A 19,840-nucleotide genomic window follows, 5' to 3' on the forward strand; every position below is an offset into this window, starting at 1 on the left:
TCTCCCTGCCAATGCCAGTGGAATTGGACTAGGTGATCTTTCAAGGTCCCTTCTGACCCAAACCATTCTTGGATTCTGTGATATTGGTGCTTTGTTACTCTTATTCCAAGAACTGCTGAGGGATCCACTTTACAAGATGTTTTGTACTGAGGTTTATGTGGGAGCTTCTGGCTCTCAGGGATGGTGTAGCATCAGCCACTGAATGCAAGGGCAGGGGCATCAGGAATTTTACTGGCACGTTTTTCCATGTGGGCATGTCCTCTTACAATGACATGCCTAAAAAAAAAAACCCCAAACCCAATGAATGCACTTAACCATCACTCAGTGGAAATACTTTTGGGTAGAGAAATGAAAGCGCAAGCCCCTGCCCTTCTCACCTTGCGTCCCTGGGGTCAGGATTGCAGCTCCCAGGCAGGATCGGGTGCTTCCCCGTGGGCGGCCACGGCCATACGTATTCAAATTGAGCACCCAGGCGTGTCACCTCGCTGCAGTGCGGGGCTGAGAGACGCACGGGGGCTTTCCAGACCCATGGGCCATTATTAGTAAGAGGGTTCACGCGTGGTGTGTCTTGGTTCGAGCTGTGAACTGCCAGCCGACTCTAAAAACTGCCGCTGAGCCTTGTAAATGATATTGCAAAAAGTTTCCGAGAAGCATAGTAACTTGCCTAAATATATATATTTTATGTCCAAAGATGCTCAGTCTTGCGTTGGTGCTGAAAGTTTGCTGAGCCCCATAAGGGGATGTGTACTCCAGCTCTCATTTGGGAAGCTTGAACAGGTACTGGATAAGGAGGTGATTGCTGCGGTTTTGCTTCTCTCTCTCTGTTTGGAAAGGTGGATTTTGGGGCATGTTTGTGGGTTTGGCGTGTACGTAGAGTGATTTAGAGCAATGTGAATGACCTGCATGGTAACTTTGAGATTGTGCCATCTGAGCGACTAGACTGGGGATTACAGATCCCAGGGCACCCAATGTTCAAATAGGTTTTTAAATCATACGGGTCATTTTAAAGGAGATAATTAAGTTCCTGAGTTACTCAGTAATGCCTACAAATGTTCCTGCAAATGGCTCATGAAGCACTTGCAGTCTCTGACTTCTGCCAGAGGTAAATGCACTATTAGGACTAAATTAGCTGCCCATGTGGCATTTTCAGTCTTGGAGTCTCAGGGTGTTTTATTGAGATGTGTTAATACATACTGAATCTATCAGTGAAATATGCACCCTCTGATAACCATCCTCAGGTGAAATGAATCCCGATGGAGCCATTTGAGATGTTGCTGCTCCTGCTTCCCACCTGCCCTGTTGCCAAAGGCTGCTACTTGTGGAGACAGGGCTATAGAGTGGGTTACGTGTGCATTTGCACCTTATCCATCATTTTGTATGAGCACAAAACCATCTTCACTTACTGGGAGAGCTGGAGCACAAGGTGGTGAAGCCAAAATGTGAATATCTGTTCTATTTCCCCTTGCTAGAGGGATGGGGGATTAACCTCCAGAAGCACACTGGGGTGGGGGCAATGACATCTCAGATGCTGAAGTTAGGCTCTGAGAGCAGTTTTGCCCTCTGGAAGTCTCTGCTTCTTTCCATCTGACTAGCTGGTGGGGTGGGAGTCATCTCATGGCACCCCCCATGTAGGCTGGCAGCAGTGTTTGGTTTCTGCTGTAGTCGGTGGAGGCCTCGTCAGTGTTGTTCATGGGGTTTAAGGTGTGATGAATGTGATGAATTGCACCTTCAGCTTCCCTGGCTTCTTGACAGACTTCTCGCTGACTTGTTCTGATGCAGAAGGCAACACTGCAAACACCTTTCTTTGATCAGATGTGATGTGCCCCTAGCCAGCTTGTTTAGGCTACATACATATGCTTCAGATGGCTGTAGGGTGGGTGAGATGAATCCTACACCTGCTATAGCAATGCTCGTGCCCCAGGCTATGGGGGGCTGTTTGGGGAGGATTTTTAAAGCAAGTTTTGTGAGCCCCTCTTGCAGCAAGACTTAATTTCCATCTGTTTCTGGAGAAGAATGTGGTCAGATCAAGGTCAGGTTGGAGAAGGGAAAACTCCTATAGGTCATGGGTAGTTTGGCAGTGGCTGTGGCACCCCCGAGCTCCGCACCCACAGCATCTGTGATACATGGAGGTGATGGGGAGGCAAGGGTAGGACTTCAGGGATCATATGAGGGCTTTTTTAGGAATAATGTTGCTTGAGGCAACGTGAGAAAGTCAGGTGGTGAATACTGTCCTCTTTCCCAAATATTTAATTAGTTTTATGGCAAAGGTTGCTTGGCTCAAGGGTTCCAGAATTTTAAGAATTGTCACTTTGACACCGGTACCTAAGTCGTACAGAAGAGATCCCAAGGTGTTTCATCATATCTGGGCAAGTATCACAAGATGCTTTGATGAAACCGTAGTGGTCTATTATGAATAGGCTAATTGGTGGCCATCTAAGAAGCAGACCTTGGTACATCTGAGGTGTGTTTTAAACAGCATCAACTTTGTGTGGTGGGTTTAGGGGAAAACCTTGCAACTGATGGGAAGCCAGCAGAGGAATATTTGACGCTTCAATCAAAGGAAAATGTCAGGCTCAAAGTCTGCCCTGACATCTCACCCCAGCACACATCATCCTGTAGGCACTGGGCCAGTCATGAGAACCCTGTTGTCACTTCTGACACTGAAGCATGAAAGTTCCATCTGAATATAAGGAGAAACTTCTTTACTTTGAGGTGCCAGAGCCCTGGAACAGGCTGCCCAGAGAGGTTGTGGAGTCTCCTTCTCTGGAGACATTGAAACCTGCCTGGACACATTCCTGTGCGATCTGCTCTGGTGAACCTGCTTTAGCAGGTGGGTTGGACCAGATGATCTCCAGAGGTCCCTTCCAACCCCAGACACTCTGTGATTCTGTTCCCTTTCCTTGTGGTCTATCCAGGGTGTTGCTGTGCTGCTGTCAACGTGGCATAGAAATGCGTGTTACCTACCATCAATCGCCATGGAAGGGGTGTTGTGAACTTTAGTACACTCATCACAGTGAAGGAGCACGTTCTTCCAGCACATGTGAGAGTACCCGAGGAATTGCACAGGTTGTTTGTTACCTCCAGGGTCACGTGCACCAGTCTGGATGCTCGGGACTGGAGAGGTTTGGGGTTGCTTTCTCATTACCCCACATTGTGCCTAGGTTGAGGGGCTGAAAAGAAGAGAAAGCAACTAAAGTTGGGCACAAAATCCAACCTCTTGTTTTCCTGGGCTGGCTGCTGCCCCTGGAGGTCCACAGGCCATGTGAGCATGGGAAGCATGGGCTGATGGGCACTCGGCAAATATTCTTGTGCAGATGCATGTGGATGGTTGTGCCATTGAGCTCTGGCCACGTCCCTTTTAGATGGTCTCTGGTGCAGGTGTACAGGGGCTGGCTCTACCATCTGCACGGGTTACGATGGCAGAAGGCCTTCCCCCTGCAAGGGGAATTTTCCCTGGCTGCCACGGAGGCTGAGCAGAAAGCTGATAAAGCCCAGGTCTGGTATCACAGCAGATCTATAGATGTGTCATGAACAAGGAGAAGGGGAAGCACCTGGAGACACATCTGCGTCGCACCATGTCACACGACTGTCCCAAATGGGCAGCAGCCCCAGCCAGTAGGTCCACACAGTGCCAGTGTACTGTCTGTATGGACTCACCAGCCTGGCTGGTGTCCCAGGCAGCGCAGGCAATGTCAGCCTGGGCAGGAGGCTTTTGCTTGCTTGGTTGTGTCTTAACACCTTGATCGCTGCCTGATTTCTACTCTGCAGCCTCCCCAGTTTCACATTTTTCTTTGCATTGGGAGCCGCAGCCTGAAAACACTCAAGCTAAACCCTGTGCCCCAACGGTTGCTTGTCTGAAAGTGTGGAGCCAGCTCACAGCAGCTGCTAAAATAGCAGAACTGAAGTGCGGAGTGAAAAGTGAGACAGTGATTAAGACCTGATTTCCTGTCTTGGCCCCGCAGGGCTCCTGCCGGTGATGGAGACGTTGGTGGCGTCGACAGCGATGGTGTGAAACGTCCCAGCCATTGGCCTTGGGCTGGCTGAATCACTGGCAAGCTGTCCTGTGCTGCTTAGTTATCTGAGTGATTTGTAGACGTTGGTGACCGTGCTGGGCCAGGCTCGGGGAGAGGATGAGGATCCCATTTTTGGAATCGTGGAAGGTTAGGGAGCCCATGTGGGGTGGCCCAGGCTGAGTTGGGCTTGGAAGCATCCACGGTGAGACCTGGTTCAGCCCTGAGACAGTCTGGTATTTTTTGCTTTGTGCTATCTAGAAGAACTGAAAGAGTGCACAGGATTTGAGAGCACTGGGGATGTTGGTCCTCTGAATTTTCCTCCCATCGCTGCCAATAAATTGCTTTAGACCCACGATCTAGGACTGGGCAAGAGGAGAACGTAAGGGAGAGAAATTGCTGCTGAAGGGATGGTGAAGCTCCGAGAACATGCAGGTAGTTCATCTGTCCTACTGTTTGGCCCCTCATGTAGGCAGATGGCATGAAAGAGCAAATGCACGAGAATTAGTTTATCTCTTTTTGCTTACTTGCACCTGAGGTTCGTGCAAGGAGAAAACAACTGAGTGCAAAGGAGGTGCTGAGCTGATGGCTTGTCTTCCACGGACACTATTTCACCTGTACTTACTAACATGCAGTGCATTTTCATTAGTGCCAGGGGCAGCTTCTGGTTTCTTTCTCAGCCTGGAAGTGCACATCGCTGCTCTCCTGTGTGTGCTCCAACAGGTCCTAGGTCCATGCCGTGGAGGTTTGGACCTGATGTGTTTCATCAATCCAGATCACATTGTTGTAAACTGTATCTTTTCTGATAGCTAACGAAGTGATGACATGCAACGCAGAGATGGGACTTTCCTACACCACCTCATCCTTTGGAGAAAGCCAATTGCCAAACCTACTGCGAAGAGGCCAGAACCCCCATCGGCCGTGGCGTTCACTCTGTGCTTGGTGGCCCATCTGATGTCTCAGCAAAAGAGCAGCTGAATGAGCCCCTTGCTGCCAGAGGTCATAGCGAGTAGGGGGAAGGAGGAGAATGGAGAGAAGGATATTTCTAGGTGCAAAGCACCAGGAATGAGCTCCTTCTCCATTTTTGCAGTAGGAGCTGTAGCTCTTTCCCCTCTCTGTGCCTCCCTGGCATGGTTGTAGCCATTTGGCTTGATGGAAGCAGCACTTCACCCGGTGGGCCAGTGGCTCACAGTAGGAAATTGGGGTCTCTACTGTGGTCACACCATGGGCATATGGCCCAGCAAGGAGGACCCTGGGCATGTCCCGTACTGGGTCATCTCACAAAGAGCAGCCGTACGAAACTGGGACATTATTGCAGCCCTTTGTAAGGGTGAAGAGAAGCAGGCAAGCCAGGATCTGCAAGGCCACCTCTGTAATTGTGGTCTCCCTCCAGATTTGGCTTGCCCAAAAAGGTGCAGGAAAGACATCTATCTCGTGTGACAATGCTTGTGTGGATTTTTATACTCTTCAACAAACCACCTCCTATGTCTTTGAGCTTGAAAGTCACAGTAGCTCCCATCAACCCCAGTGCTAAACCCATCAGATTCTCTCTCGACCCTTTGCCGTACAAAGGACAGTTGCCGCTTAATTCAGCAGTGTGAGGGACCATTGCTTGAAACTCAGTGCTGTATGGCATTTGGTCTTTTTGGCCTCTCTGAGCTCTTGGGGTCACCAGCATCTCCTCCAAGGCTGCCTCTTCTTGTGTGTTCATGCAGCACCCAGCACCACCGGCACAGCTGGGACAGGCTTTTGTAGTATGGAGGCCAAGTAAATGCCCTTCTCATTCTGATCGGTACTAAAGAAGTGTAAATAAATGCATTTTTCGCAGACCAGGTCAGCGCATGGGAGAGGCTCTGGCAGTGGTGGCGTTGGGGCGCGCGTGCTGATTCACTGCAGGCAAGGTAATTGCCCTGAGCTGGTGTCCTCTGCTTCCATTTTTTTCTTCTGATCTAGGAGTATTTCTCTATGGTGTGCAGCCTGCGGTGTGCATGGCCCATGTGTGAAAGGTGAGGAAGTGGGCAGAGGGGAGAGGTGTCCCCAGGCTGGGCAGAGCATCCCATGTTATGATTACTGTGTGAGGAGAGGGAGCTTGCTTGCAGAGGAATTACTTCTGCACTCACCAAGAGACTCATGTTAACATCCAGGGGTATTTTACAGTGTCGCGATGCCTTTCATCCCAGAGGAGTTAGTTCAAAGTGCTTTTTAGACTATTTTCACAGTGCTGAGAAAGGGCTGAGCAATAAGTTTTGCAGGAAACATCCTTCCCAGCTGGGAGAGCAGCACTGACTGCTGCAGCTGTGGTGCTGGAAGCTGGAGCTCTTCAAATGCACCAACTTCTGCTGGCTACAAAAGCAATGCCATGGCATGGCATCGTTTTAGGAGTCTGGAGGAAGAGCTGCCCATGATTGTTTTAAGTATTTTAGGAATTATTTTGAAGGAGGGTGGATTAAAGGAAAGGAAATAGCGCAGATATGGGAAGGTAAACAACTGCTTTTTTGAGCAGGGAGGCCAAGGCTGGCTTTGAGGTGAGAGCAGGGAACAGACTGCAGATGGATTTGCTGTGCAGAGTGCCATCATCCAGATGTAACACTCTTCTCTCTTTCCCAGAGAGATCTTTCATATCAAGTTAAGGAGGAAACAGCACTTTGCTGGAGGAAACAACATAGCCTTGGTCTAGTGGCACCTGGAATGTTCCCTAGTCCTGGTTCCCCAGCCCAGCAAGGCTATGGAAGACCTGAAGAACATGGAAAAGACAACAAATTTGCTCCAAGGAACATGGGCTTGGTAGCTCCTTGGGAGAGCGTCCAGAGGAGACCCTGACTGTGGTGAGCCATCTCTGCTGGCCTCCCCGTTGCTTTCTGGCTTTGCTCAGTCTTATGGTGGAAGATGGTGCTCACACCTTGCAGCGTGTCCAGCCCAGACAACGTGCTGCAGGCCACACTTGGAAGTGCCTTCCCTTTGCGTGCCAAGCCCACGTTTAGTGTCGGCAGCAGAACCAAACCATCGCCAGCGTGTGTGGGACTCTGTTTGTAAAGCCCGTGAGAAGGCAGGAAAGGTCATTTCGTTTGGGGGGGCGGAAGGAGAAAAGGGACAAAAGGAGAGATGCCACGTGGGTTTGTCATGTTCCCTTGAAGGAAACAGATCATCTCTGCGATCATGGGAGAGCAGCAGGGAAGCAGCTGAGGGATGAAAACCGGCTCACCCCTTAGCAGCCCTCTCTCACATCTCTCCTCTTGTGTGTCTCTTCACCACCAACAGCAGGGAATAAAAAGGAAAAAGAAAAAAAAAAAGGCAGCTAAATGGATTTTGAACAGATGCCAAGGTTGATTTAATTAGAGGTATTGAATTAGTTAACTTCTGAATTACGTGGCTGCCGCGTGGCACAAATGACAAGCAGTGACAGTGGCGCAGCACCGACCTGCCAGGAGGTTCAGCAAAGCAGAAGGATTGACCCACTTCCATCGGCTCTGCGGGGAGCGCAGGAGAACGCCCTCCGCTCGCAGGGAAAGCTCTTGTCCTGGGCTGGGGGCTGCCGGGGAGCCCTGCAGCACCCCTGGACTCCAGCATGAGCCCCGGGCTGGGTAAATGTCTGTGTGCGCATGGGAGCAGCTCACCCACCTGCTTTGTGTGCTGACCGCTGGCCTCTGGCTGACACCGATTTTCTGCTTTTCCCACCTATTGCACCCTTAACAAAAAAATACTCTGGTGTTCTCTGATAATGGGCCTAAATGCTGTTGCAGCTGATAAGGGTGATAAAATCATCCATGCACACTGCCATGGCAACCTGCACCAACTGCTTTTCTCTCTCAATGCGTCTCTGCTCTTCAGCGTGAGTGCGGATGTGTGGATTTGGCTGAGGCTTGCCTGGGAATTACCCAAATCTGGAGGGTTTGGCTTTGGTCATGAGCTCTGCCATGGACATGGAGCTGCTTGGCAGCTCCCAGCCTTGCTGGCCTCTCCTCGGAGCAGAGCATGCTTCCCCTTGAACCTTGCTGTGAGCCCTGGTGGTGCAGGTTGCATCTTGAAAGAGTTGTTGGCACCAGAGAGGGGGCTTCCGAAAGATAAATTTGTTTCCAAATGCATTTCATAATGGTTATCAAGAGGAACCACTGGGTATCTGCTCCCAGCCCCACCACGGTGCACGTGTGCATAGACCCTGCTCAGTGCCAGGATCCTCACTGCAGATAGCAACCACAGGATCACTTTGAGGTCGGTGCGGTGCCTCCTGGCCAAGTGACCTCCCATCTGGAGAAGTTCAGCTGCTGAGTTGCATCTTGATGTTCTGCCTGCAGCACCAGCCATGAGCCAAACTCCTCCCATTCATTTGGCAGTCTTCTCCATCGCTCGTTAGAGTCAGTGCAAAAAAATGTCCCGTGGAATTGTCCGTCAAGTGTTGAGGAGAGAAGGTGGATTTCCTGAGCCACCAACCTGGTGGTGGTGCTCTTGTGGTAGGGAATGGTTGCCAAGACCTTGGAAGCTAGAAGACACCAACAGAGACATTCGTGAAGTAAACAGGTGTGTAAGTGCTGCATGAAGCCAAGGTCTAGGTGGTGGTGAAGATCACCATGTGTGAGGAAATGGCCTCAAGTTGTGCCAGAGAAGGTTTAGATTGGATATTAGGAAAAATTTCTTCATGGAAAGGGTTGTCAAGCTCTGGGACATGCTCCCCAGGGAAGTGGTGGAGTCACCATCCCTGGAGGTGTTTAAAAGACATGTAGATGAGGTTCTTAGGTACATGGTTTAGTGCCAGAGTAAAGTTAATGGTTGGATTCAATGATCTTGAGGGTCTCTTCCAATCAAAATGATTCTGCAATTCTGTGGTTCTGTGAATGAGATGGTGATGTGGGAGGAAGCTCAGACACATCATCAGTCTCCCCTCGTTGTTATCCGTGTTAACCCTGGTAGTCACCCAGAGTGGTGAGGAACTTGCTATTTTGGTGGGGAAATCAGTCAAAGTCGTGTTGGGGAACTTTTCTGAGGTCAGGCAGAGGAGAGGACTGGGATGTTGTTTCCCACCACTGAAGCTCCAACCTTTTCCTGCCTCGAGTGTGGTTTCTTCTCCTGACCCCACAGCACCTCTCAGCTGGAGCAGAAAAGGGTCACTTGAGTGGGGAGACGAAAGAAGAAATGTTATTTCACTGAGCAATGTCAGGAAATTATATGGGAGGAAGAAACAGAGGACAGACGGAAGGAACCCAGCTGCCTACTTCTGCAAGGAAGACATCTCTTTGTAGCATTAAAGCTGCTTTCAGGATTTATGATTCAGCTTTCAAGTTGGTTTTTGATAGTTAGGATGTTTTCATTTTGACTTAATCTGTTGACAAGGTGGTAAGAGCCCTGCGAGGAGGCGTATCTCTCCATCAGGTATGACTAATTGTGTTGGGACAGCCGTGTATGTGATAATGCTTCTGTTTTTCTCTAGAACAGCTCCATTACAGACCGCCTGGTAGCCGGGCCCCGGCAAGTGTTTTTGTGGGAGTTTTGCTGATTGTGCAGCCCAGATAACCCGTGAGTGAGCAAACATGGAAAGCCTTGAATGTTCAGCTCAAAAACCAGAAGCAGAATTGTTTAGCTGCTTGTCCGAACCGAGCTTTTAATTGTGTGTTGTCAGTGCTTTTCAGGAAACTCATCTTGTCTGAGACATGTCATCTGGCAATGAAGTGCTCTGATTTAGGGACAGCCACCAGGAGCTCTGTGAAGGCCAGGACTCATGGCTAGGCACTGGTGGCTTTGCAGCTCAGTGTTGTGCGTTGCTTCCCCTTCTCCTTGGAGAGAAAAAGTCCATCTGTGCAAAATACATGCATTTTTAAGGGAGAGCCAACAGTGTGATTTATCTTAGTCTTTCACTCAAAAAACAATCTCTCCAAACAAACCAGCTTGCGGTAGAAGCTGGTAAACACTTTCTCTTGATGTTTGCTGCTGTTGATCCTGTTTCTGCAGGAACCCAGGAGTTTTGGTGCAGCCTTAAGGGCTGAATTTAAACTTCTTGCAGTTGAACTAGGTGCCCCCTGCTCCTCAGGGTAACAGTTGTATGTATGCATGAAAGCCATGCTTACATCCCTCAAGAAGTGTGTCAGCACTGAGGAGCCTCTGACCTCAATATATCAGCTCAATGGTCAACAGCCTTATGTAGAAAGAGCTTTGGTGTGCAACTCTTCCACTTGGCAGAGTTTAATCTTCGTATGCGTTACAACAGCAAGCTCTCTGCAGGAGGCTACACAGGTTTAAAGCCGTGCTTGCCTTCGATGTAAGTTACTGCTTGCTCCTCAAGGAGGTCTGTAGTACCTGAAAGCTGCGCTGAAAGCAGGTGAGTGCTCAGTCTGTCCGATATATGGAGGTAGCAGAGATCTTGACCCTTCCTCTGCCCCTGTTCCCAAGGAGGGAGGCAGGTTTTCCTGCCTGCAGCAAGGCACCTATTCTGCTGTGCAAGGCTGCTTCCATCATGATGCCAGCATGGGGCAATAGCTTCTATTTGGGTGTTAGAGCAGTTAGTCAGCAGTAATCAGAAGCGTGATGCACCAGGAGGTAGTTGGTCGGTGCAGACCTTCTGTGGGCATTGACTTCTCACAGTAAACTCACCAAAGGACCATTTCAGTTTTCTTCTCTCTTTATTGGCTTTGTTGCTTCTTGTTGGAGGACAGCAGTTACAGAATCAACAGATTTACAGAATGATTGGGGTTGGAATGGACCTCTGAACATCATCCAGTCCAACCCACCCGCTAAAGCAGGTTAACCTAGAGCAGATTGCCCAGGAATGTGTCCAGGTGGGTTTTGAATGTCCCCAGAGAAGGAGACTCCACAGCCTCTCTGGGCAGCCTGTTCCAGGGCTCTGGCACACTCCAAGGAAAGAAGTTTCTCCTCATGTTTAGGTGGAACCTCCTGTGTTTCAGTCTGTCCCTATTGCCCCTCATCTTGTCATTGGGCACCACTGAAAAGAGTCTAATCCCATCCTCTTGCCACCCACTCTTGAGATATTTATAAACGTTGATGAGATCCCCTCTCAGCTTCTCTTTTCCAAGCTGAACAGACCCAGTTCTCTCAGCCTTTCCTGATAAGAAAGATGCTCCAGATCCCTCATCATCTTCGTAGCTCTACGCTGAACCGTTCAGTAGTTCCTTGTCTTTCTCGACCTAAGGAGCTCTGGGCAGCTGAACAGAGGGGCAGAGCTCAGGACATGAACTTGGCAGCTGAGGACACCAGGGGCGAGACTCCGCTCCTGAAAGTGTGAGAACGCTCTGGACACTGAGAGAGGGCTTGTGCCATCATGGCCTTATGACCGCGATCTGTCCAGGGTGACCTTGCTGTGGATGAGCTCTCTCTTGTAGGGATACAGCTCTTTAGAATAAGGATGTTGTCCCATGGGCAGGAGCGACCTGTTGGCACGGAGGGTGGTTCCCGTCGCTCCTGTTGGATGCCCCGGGGCGGGAAGAGGAGGCGCACTGGCTGCCAGCGCGGCTCTGAAAACGTCGGCTGTGCAGAGTCCGTCCCCGTCTGGACTCGAAGGGGCTGCTGTGCACAAGGCCTTCACACAGGTTCCCTAACAGGCTCCTTTTCACTTTTTCCAGGGGCTCGCACTGTGCTTCATTTCAGAGGGATCGAGTGAATTAACATATTGTTGCTGCTGCCTGGGTAATTGCGTGCTCGGGGTCCGCTCTGCTCCCACACAGTCGTCGCAGCTTCCCAGACAGAAAGCATCCTTTTCCTCCAGCAAACAAGGCTGCAAAGTCTTGCCCTGAGACCTTCCTCAAACGATAGAGGAATGGGAGGGTGGGAAGAGGAGGGGGACGCTGTTTCCAAAGGCTTCAAGACCTCACTTCTCAATGAGGAGAAGGAGGTGAGGGTTTTCATCTTTATTTCTGTACCAAGATACTAATTTTGCCTGAAGCTGTGGTTTCTTTTGCTGATCTGTACAGACCTCAGTATGGGCGCAGTTACAGAAATTTAGACCAGCACAAGTCACTACGGGGCTCCGAAACCTCCTGAAATTAGCCATCCTGGCTCATGCAGGAGTTTCAGCAGAAGTTGAAACTGAGTGATCTGATACCCTCTTCTGTAATGAAAATAAAAAACTATGAATAGGTAGGTACAAAAATGCTTACTGGTCTCACTTCCAAGTACAAAAAAACCCACATGTGGATAAACCCTAAGAGCCCTCTAAGGCCCTGTGAGAATAGACCACATCTCCAAACATGTTGGTGAGCGTATCTTCAAAGCTGGACCAGTTTCTTAATGCAAATGCAGGTTTGCCTTTTTAAAAGATGTTATTTGGTCAGGACTGACTTCTGTTGGGGAAGTGGCATGCCTTAGGCTTTGGTCTCCAAAAAGAAAGGTGGTTGTGTGCAGTGTGAGGAGGGCAGGTTTACCCCCTGGCACGGCTTGGCTGTCAAGTGGAGGCATGAAGGGGGCAGGGAGCATCAAGACTCTGGGACAGAGAGGAGGAGGTTGGTTCATGGCTCTGCCACTGACCTCCTGGGTGACCTGGGGCGAGAAGATGAACCTCTCTTCTTCCACCTTCTCCTGTCCTACCCACCCAGCACGTGTGACAGTTGCCCCATGGTTCATATGGCTTCTTCTGAGAAGCCAGAGCTCAGCAGCTCTGTCCGTAAGGTCCCTTTTCATCTTCTCAGTTGTAACATTTCCTGCCTCTTAGCCACGTAAGTTATTTTGACTGGAAACAAGACATTGCTCCAACACCCTTTACAACACCAGGAGTGAAGCGGGGAAGGCTGTGCTGCCAGTGGAGCTTGCTCATCCCGCACCAGAGCACTGCAGCTTGTGGGACAGAGGGATGGCTTCTTGAGACACCTCCATCCTGTGGAACAGAGGCTGCAGCCCTGGGCGGTACAGAGAGTCCTTTTATAGTCGGTGCTATTCACTGGGCTTAGGAAATCCTGCGTGGTCAGTAAATGTGTGTGTATAGGGGAGGGAGGAGATGTGACTGCCCTCCGACACTGGTCTTGTGTGTACCGCAGATGGGACATGGATAGCGATTCCTCGGCCATTGGTGCCCAAACTGAGATGGACATTTTGTGTCAGGGTCACTGTGAGACTGGATGCAGAAAAGTGGGGTTTGTCATGTCCCACGGAGAACACAAGTTACAGTGCTTACGGGGACCTTCTGGTCTTTGCAGTCTTAGGTTGTGGTTGTCTCTCAACTCCTTCTCTTGGGTGTTATCACAGTACCCAAGCACTGAGCAATTCCCACCCATTTCTCTAAAGCCTCTGCACTGGTGGCAGTTAGAAGATGATTTGTAGGACTGTAGGATAATTCGGGCTGAAAGGGACCTCAGGTGGGTTAGCTGTGAGATTAGAACAGGTTGCTCATGACTTCATTCAGTTGAGTCTTGAAGACTTCTAAGGATGAGGGTGCACAGCCACAGCTTGGCTGTTATCACATGGAAAAAATTTTTCCTGACATCTGGTCTGAACCACTCCTGTTTCAAATGATGCATGCTGTCTCTCATTCCTCTGCCAGACACCACTGTGAAGAACCTGGCTTTGTGTTCTCAGTAACCTCTTGCAGGTGCTGGGGGCTGCTGCTGGATCCCTCAAAGCCATCTCATCCCCTGGCCGACCAAGCCCAGCTCCTTCAACCTCTTCTTTCTGGGCAAGTCCTCCAGCTTCTGGCTAGTTTGGTGCTCCTCCACTGCACTCCCTCTAGCTTGTCCGTGTGTTTCTTGTACGGAGGCGCCCAAAATTTGATGCACTATCTAGGTGTGGTCTAATGAGCACTGAGGTCTCTTGCCTTGACCTATGAGCTGTGCTCCTGCTCCTGCAACCCAGCATGCTGTTGGTCCTTGATGCAGTTTGTTTGTCCCAACAAGTGCCAGCCCAGCCCTCGAGTGGTGGCAGAGCTGCTCAGCTGGGCCGCTGGGCTGTGCTTCGGTGATCTTTTCAATAGGACCTGTCACTGTGCTTGGAAAGCCTGAGTGTTCCTCGGTGACCAGGAGGGAAGAGGAACGTGGAGGTGACAAAGACCTCACTGCTAAAGATGTGGGCTTCCCCAGGGAGAGGGACCAAGCGTGGACAGATAAGGCGATGAACTGAGTTCTGCAGAAAAATGCAAAGAGGTGTAGAATTATAATTACCACCTTCTCACAGACTCATCTGTGAAGCAAGTTTTCACTCGATGCTGTGCTTCTCATGGGGCTGTGACTGTTGATGGCCACCGAGTGCCAAGGTCCTGCAATACCCATGCGAAGAGCTGCTGAGCAAACACTGTGCTCGCTGCTGGGGACGAAGCACGATTCCTGGTAGCCATGTGTAGAGGAATTTTTACATATTTATGGATACTTACACCATATTGAAACAAAATGCTGCAATTTCATTTTGTGCTGCCAACAGTTAGTGTGTGAGTTTGAAAGTGGCAACCTTATATTCTTTAAGATCCAAGAGCTTTGGGAAAAGATGCATTTTTTATACTGGACTAATTTAAAAAATGCTGAGGTTTTTTTAGTGCAGCCTGGTAGAAATAAAAGACCAAAAGGAGAAAGACAGAAATACCCCTACAATCGTTTTAAAGGTTTTCTACTTTTCCGATTGTGTTCTCTTCAGGAAATGAGACTGACTATATTTGGGATAGGAATGAAACCACACATCACAAGCCACTGTCGAGGTCATGAAGTGACCACATTGAAAAAGTACTGAAAAATGTGTTCTAACTAGCACCTTCCCAGCCTGTAGGAATCCTGGCTGTGGCTTGCAATTGTACTAGGGTGAAGATTTGCATTTTCAAGCTGGCGGTTTTCCTTTTTACTCTTCCACTTCCTACCAGCTAATTCGGTGCTGTGTTAAGTGTGAATCTGGAATGCAAATCAACTCACCTGCTTGTTTTTCTTTCATTTTCAGGTTTTCTGACTCTGGAAGCTCTCCTGAGGAGCTGCATCATGCGCTGTTGCCCTTGGGATGGGATGCAGAGCTGGGAGCCAGGAGGAACCGCAATGTGCCGCTGCGAGTTGCTTTAGCAAGGAGAGAGGTTTCTGGCATGTCATATGGTGCCAAAAACCATTCTACCCTTGACAGCAAAAATCCTTATCCTTCTCGTGTTTTTTTCCAGGACAGCTGATATTTCCTGTCAGAGATGTTTTGTATGCAAATCAAGGTGGTACAACAAAAAAAGTCCTGAAAGCAATCACATTGATAAACTCAGACCACTGGGGAATTCCTACTTATAATTTTTTATCTTTTCTTTTTTCAGTTCTCTACAAGATACTTCTTTGCCTGCTCTTTATTACAGTCTTTAATGTCTGTCTTGCCAGACCTCTCGCTTATGAACTATAGTGCTTCTTGTATTTTGTCAGTCTACATGAATAAGTGACAGTAAGCGCTGGGAATTGGGGTTAACAGTCCCTGTGTTTCAGCTTTGCCCTGCATTGCTCTGGTGCTTTCTGGTGTTCAAGCTAGACATGAGCCTCACACTGCAGATTGCAGTGTACCTGTAGTGATGATCTACCTGGGAAAGCAAGCCCAGGAACCTTCAGGAAGGTCAGGAAAGCGAAGAGCAGAGGTGGGAAACAAAGAGAAACCAGCAGAGGTTTGCCCAGTAACTTAAACAGGAGCAAGGTTTGACCGTCCTGAGGCACCTCAAGAGATGTCGTGCTCAACACGGCACTAATGCAGCGGCATGAGTTGGTCACCTCCTCGGTCCAGCACGGCAAAGTCGCATCTGCCCAGCCTGTGCCCTGTGGGTATCCCCGTAAGTGCAAGGGGCTGATCAGAGCCTTGCTCACACCAGACTCACACCTTGTGCTGGCAGCAGCAGCTTGCTGATGCTGCAAGTTTCGGGGTTGGAAAAAAAGGCTTATGGAAGCAATGCAAGAAAAGGACATGTCGGAGCAAGAGAGCTGCAGAGCTGCGTGGCCTGGAGAGCGTTCCTGTGCGTGTCCAGAGATACCCGCTGCAGCCCAGGTCTTGCTGAATCACACTGTGGTTGCTCTGGTGTTTGTGTGGATAACAGTGATAATCGTCGTGTGTGGTGTTGGATTCTGTTATTTGGTTTTTCTTGAATGTGACATCAACAGTCAAATTGGCATTGGTAGGGCAGCGAGCCTGGTGCGGCTTTTATCTACCCCAAACCTGGGGACGAAGGAGGAGAGGAAAATGGCTTGACCAGTTTGGCGGCCGTGTGCTTAACGGTACCGGAGTTCAAAGCAAAGGACACAACAGTCAGATACCCAAACCCGTCTGGGCTTCAGCTGATAAGTCGCATTTCAAAGCAAAAGGCAATCCTGATGGGGTTCTGTTGAGTGGCTGGAGCCTCCAATGCTGAGTCTTCTTTAAAAGGGGATTTCATAAGGAGTAATATGAACAGAAATGGCTCTTCTGTGGTTTTACGCATTCCAGGCATGCCAAGACTGTTCCTGTCAAGGATGGGCAGTCTCTGGGGTTTTGGGTTATTTTATTTTTTTCTTTAAAATTGTTTGCCACAAACTAGCAGCTGAAATTGTGAAAAGTAAATGAGAGTTGCAAAATCATTACAGTAGCAGTAATGGAAACTGTGAGGCTTATACCTAAACTGGCTGTGGGGTTTCACCCTGTCGTATGCACTGCTGTGCTGTTGGGATCACAGCTTTTGCCCACTATGACTGCTTCAGGATGGATGATTTAAAAGCAGAGCTTCAACTGTTGGTTACTCAGAACCTCAAAAACCAGTGCTTTAGGCTTTTTTTTTTTTTTTCAGAAACTGTGCCTTTTCAGCTGAACCACTATTAAGCATGAATCTCTTTTGTGTCATTGCAGTTTTGTGGACATAACTGCATCTTTATATTGTGCCAGCAACATTAATTTCTGCAGATCTGTGGGAACAGAAATGGGATACATCTACTCCTGCTTCTGGTGCACCTATTTTAGTTTCAAGCAGGCTGCATCAGGTTGATTTGCACCTATACACTTCAACATAAACAAGATTTTAATTGATTTAAGAGCTTCTACATACAAAATGATGATGCCTTAAACCTTAGAGTGCCTTAACTCTGCCTTAAAACAGTCTGAAGTTTCAATATGCGCTAAAGCACTAGATAGTTTCTGTAGACCCAGCCTATTAGATGGGTGTTTAATTATTAATAATAAGCCTACGTGTCCTGTTCTTCTGGGTGTGTGTGCTGCTCCTATTGCCGCACTCCTGTGTACTTGTGTAGGTAGTAAGTAGGAGCTCACAGATGGTTAAAAAAGCCAGTGGCTAAGAAAGCCACTCCTTGAGGATCGCAGGAGAATGGCTATAAAAGTGTGTATTTAAGTGTGGACCTCAACCTGCCCCGAGACACCCTCCACGAACACTCAGCACCTTTATCAGCAGCACCAGGCTGACCGCAGCCAGCTCAGCGCCTCAGGGAGCTGGAGCTTAGCTTCACCGGTACCTGCTCTTCATCCCTCCGCAGGGGAGCAGGATCTGAGCCGTGGGGCCAGAGATGCCCACCTTGAGAATTTGCTTTACAGCCGGGGTTTGGCCATAGCACAAGTGCAGGCAGAAGGTGAGAGGCAGAGGGTGAGAAAGCATCTCTTTGAAAGGGGCAATAAAAGAGACACTGTTGGAATGGACCTTCAGGCTTGGTTTTATTAAATGTGAATACGGATATTTAGTGATGAACAGGAGTAGGTTCAGGATGTGGTGCTTGAAGCCCCTTCCCACCCTCCAGCCCTCCAGGCTGAGAGAGTTGGGGTTGTTCAACCTGGACAAGGCTCCGGAGAGACCTTCTTGCAGCCTTTCAGTACTTAAAGGGGCCTGTAAGAAAGATGGGGACAGACTTCTTAGCAGGTCCTGTTACAGTAGGACAAGGGGTAATGGTTTTAAACTAAAAGAGGGGAGATTCAGGCTGGACATGAGAAGGAATTTTTGACAATGAGGGTGATGAAACACTGGCCCAGGTTGCCCAGAGGGGTGGTGGATGCCCCATCCCTGGAGACATCCCAGGCCAGGCTGGACGGGGCTCTGAGCAACCTGATCTGGGCGAAGATGTCCCTGCTCATGGCAGGGGTTGGACTAGATGAGCTTTGAAGGTCCCTTCCAACCCAAGCTATTCTATGATTCTATGAACACAGGCTGATGTTACAGGGAAATCTCAAGGCCGTTGCCTGGGCTGTTGTAGGTCTGTGGGTGGCAGAACTTTAATCACCCAGGTTGTCGTAGAGTGCTGCACTTGGGAGATACAAAGAAGGAAGAGCCGGTGTTAATTCTGTGCTCAACATAAATATTTTTCACCTGGAAGGAGTCTGATCTTTAAGCCTTCTGGACTGCTTGCCATTTTGGGTTTGTTTCCTTAAAAAAAAAAAGAAAAAAAAGTTTTCTTTACCCAATCAGTTCTTCCAACCACAGAAATTTGGAAACAAAAAGTCGGGAGGTGTAGTCAGCAGCAAGCTGTCTTTTTACTGGGCCTATCTTGCAGGAGGTGGTTTTGGAGTGAATTTTACTCTGACCACTCAAGGTCTCTCCTGTGGAAATATTTATCTCTGTGCAGCTGTAGCAAGCTTTACAAGTGGCAGAAAAAACTACTTTTTAAAATGAAATAAATGTGTTTTCCTTACAAGTCACACAAACAAAATGCGTGTTTGGGAAGTTTTTGTTTTGAACCGAAATAACTTTTCCACTTATATAGAATGGGAAAGCAAGTGGACCTCAAGTTGCATTTTAATGTAGATTTCATCCATTTGACCACAGCAGATGGTTACGTTGAGATGTTCTGTTATCCTTCTGTTGGCGTATCCTTGCTTGACGTTTTCTGCTTCAGAATCTCAATTTCTCTCTTTTCAATGGTTTGAGAGTTTTGATAGAGCTAAATTTTTGTGTCCTTGGGAAGGCTACGTCAAGTTATGCAGCGGCGAAGAGATGCTGACAACCTGTAGAAGAGCCAGTTTTTGACAGCATAAGAAGTGGTTACTGCCTCATTTGACATCCTCACATCAAAGCTGGACAGTAGGCTGGTTGAGATGTTCTGTTTGAGCCACAAATTACTGGGCTTCGGGCAGAAATCACTGGATGAAATTCTGTGGTCTTTGTTAGGCAGGAGGTCAGACAAAATCATTTAGCTGGTTACTCTCGGCTTTTAGAATTTATGAATCATATAGTCATGGGGTTTTTTTTAAGTTTCCGTGAAAAGTTTTCCTTGGTAGCATGCTTCCAACAAAACCCATCTGTTCTCTCGTCCTTTCATCATACTGTGCTGCTTTTGAATTGTCCTAGAAGGAGGATGAAATTGGGCTTATTATTTAAATTTCAGTATGGGTGGCAAAAGCAACTCTACCTTGATTATTATGGGCCTCCCATGACCACAGGAATGGATGATGCCTAATGCCAGCCTTGATTTAGCAGACATCTGAGGACCAGCTCATCACCACGGCATTACCAACAGTTGTCTCTGTTCCCCATGGGAATTGTGCACCATGGGATCCAGCAACGAGGCAGAGACGGGAGGGAAGGTCATAAGGCAGCATATGTGATTTAGTTAGTGTCCGCTTACTCTGTCTGCAAGCCACCAAACCTGGGGCTGCAGGAGCTGGCAAGAAAGAGACACCTTAGTTGTCTGGCTGTGTAAGAGTCCCTGGACTTCAGTCCTACACAGCACCTTGTGAAAACAGAGAAATTTGGGAAAGCCCAGAGAAATGCAATAGTAAGAGAAAAGAAGAGGAAAGTCATGTGGCAGAAACATAATGAAAATAATGTGAAGTAATGTCATTTTCTTTCCCAGTGTCCCACTCAGCACTCAGGTTTGAGCAGTTCAGTGGACATCCTTGGTTGTATGCTCCAGGTTTGGCCTGTCTTTGTGGCAGGTTGGACCCACTTCCCTTGGTAAGAAAGAGCTCCAACACCCTTAGAGAATCGCAGAATGGTTGGGGTT

This window comes from Caloenas nicobarica, chromosome 2, assembly GCF_036013445.1.
Source record: "Caloenas nicobarica isolate bCalNic1 chromosome 2, bCalNic1.hap1, whole genome shotgun sequence".
NCBI lineage: Eukaryota > Metazoa > Chordata > Aves > Columbiformes > Columbidae > Caloenas > Caloenas nicobarica.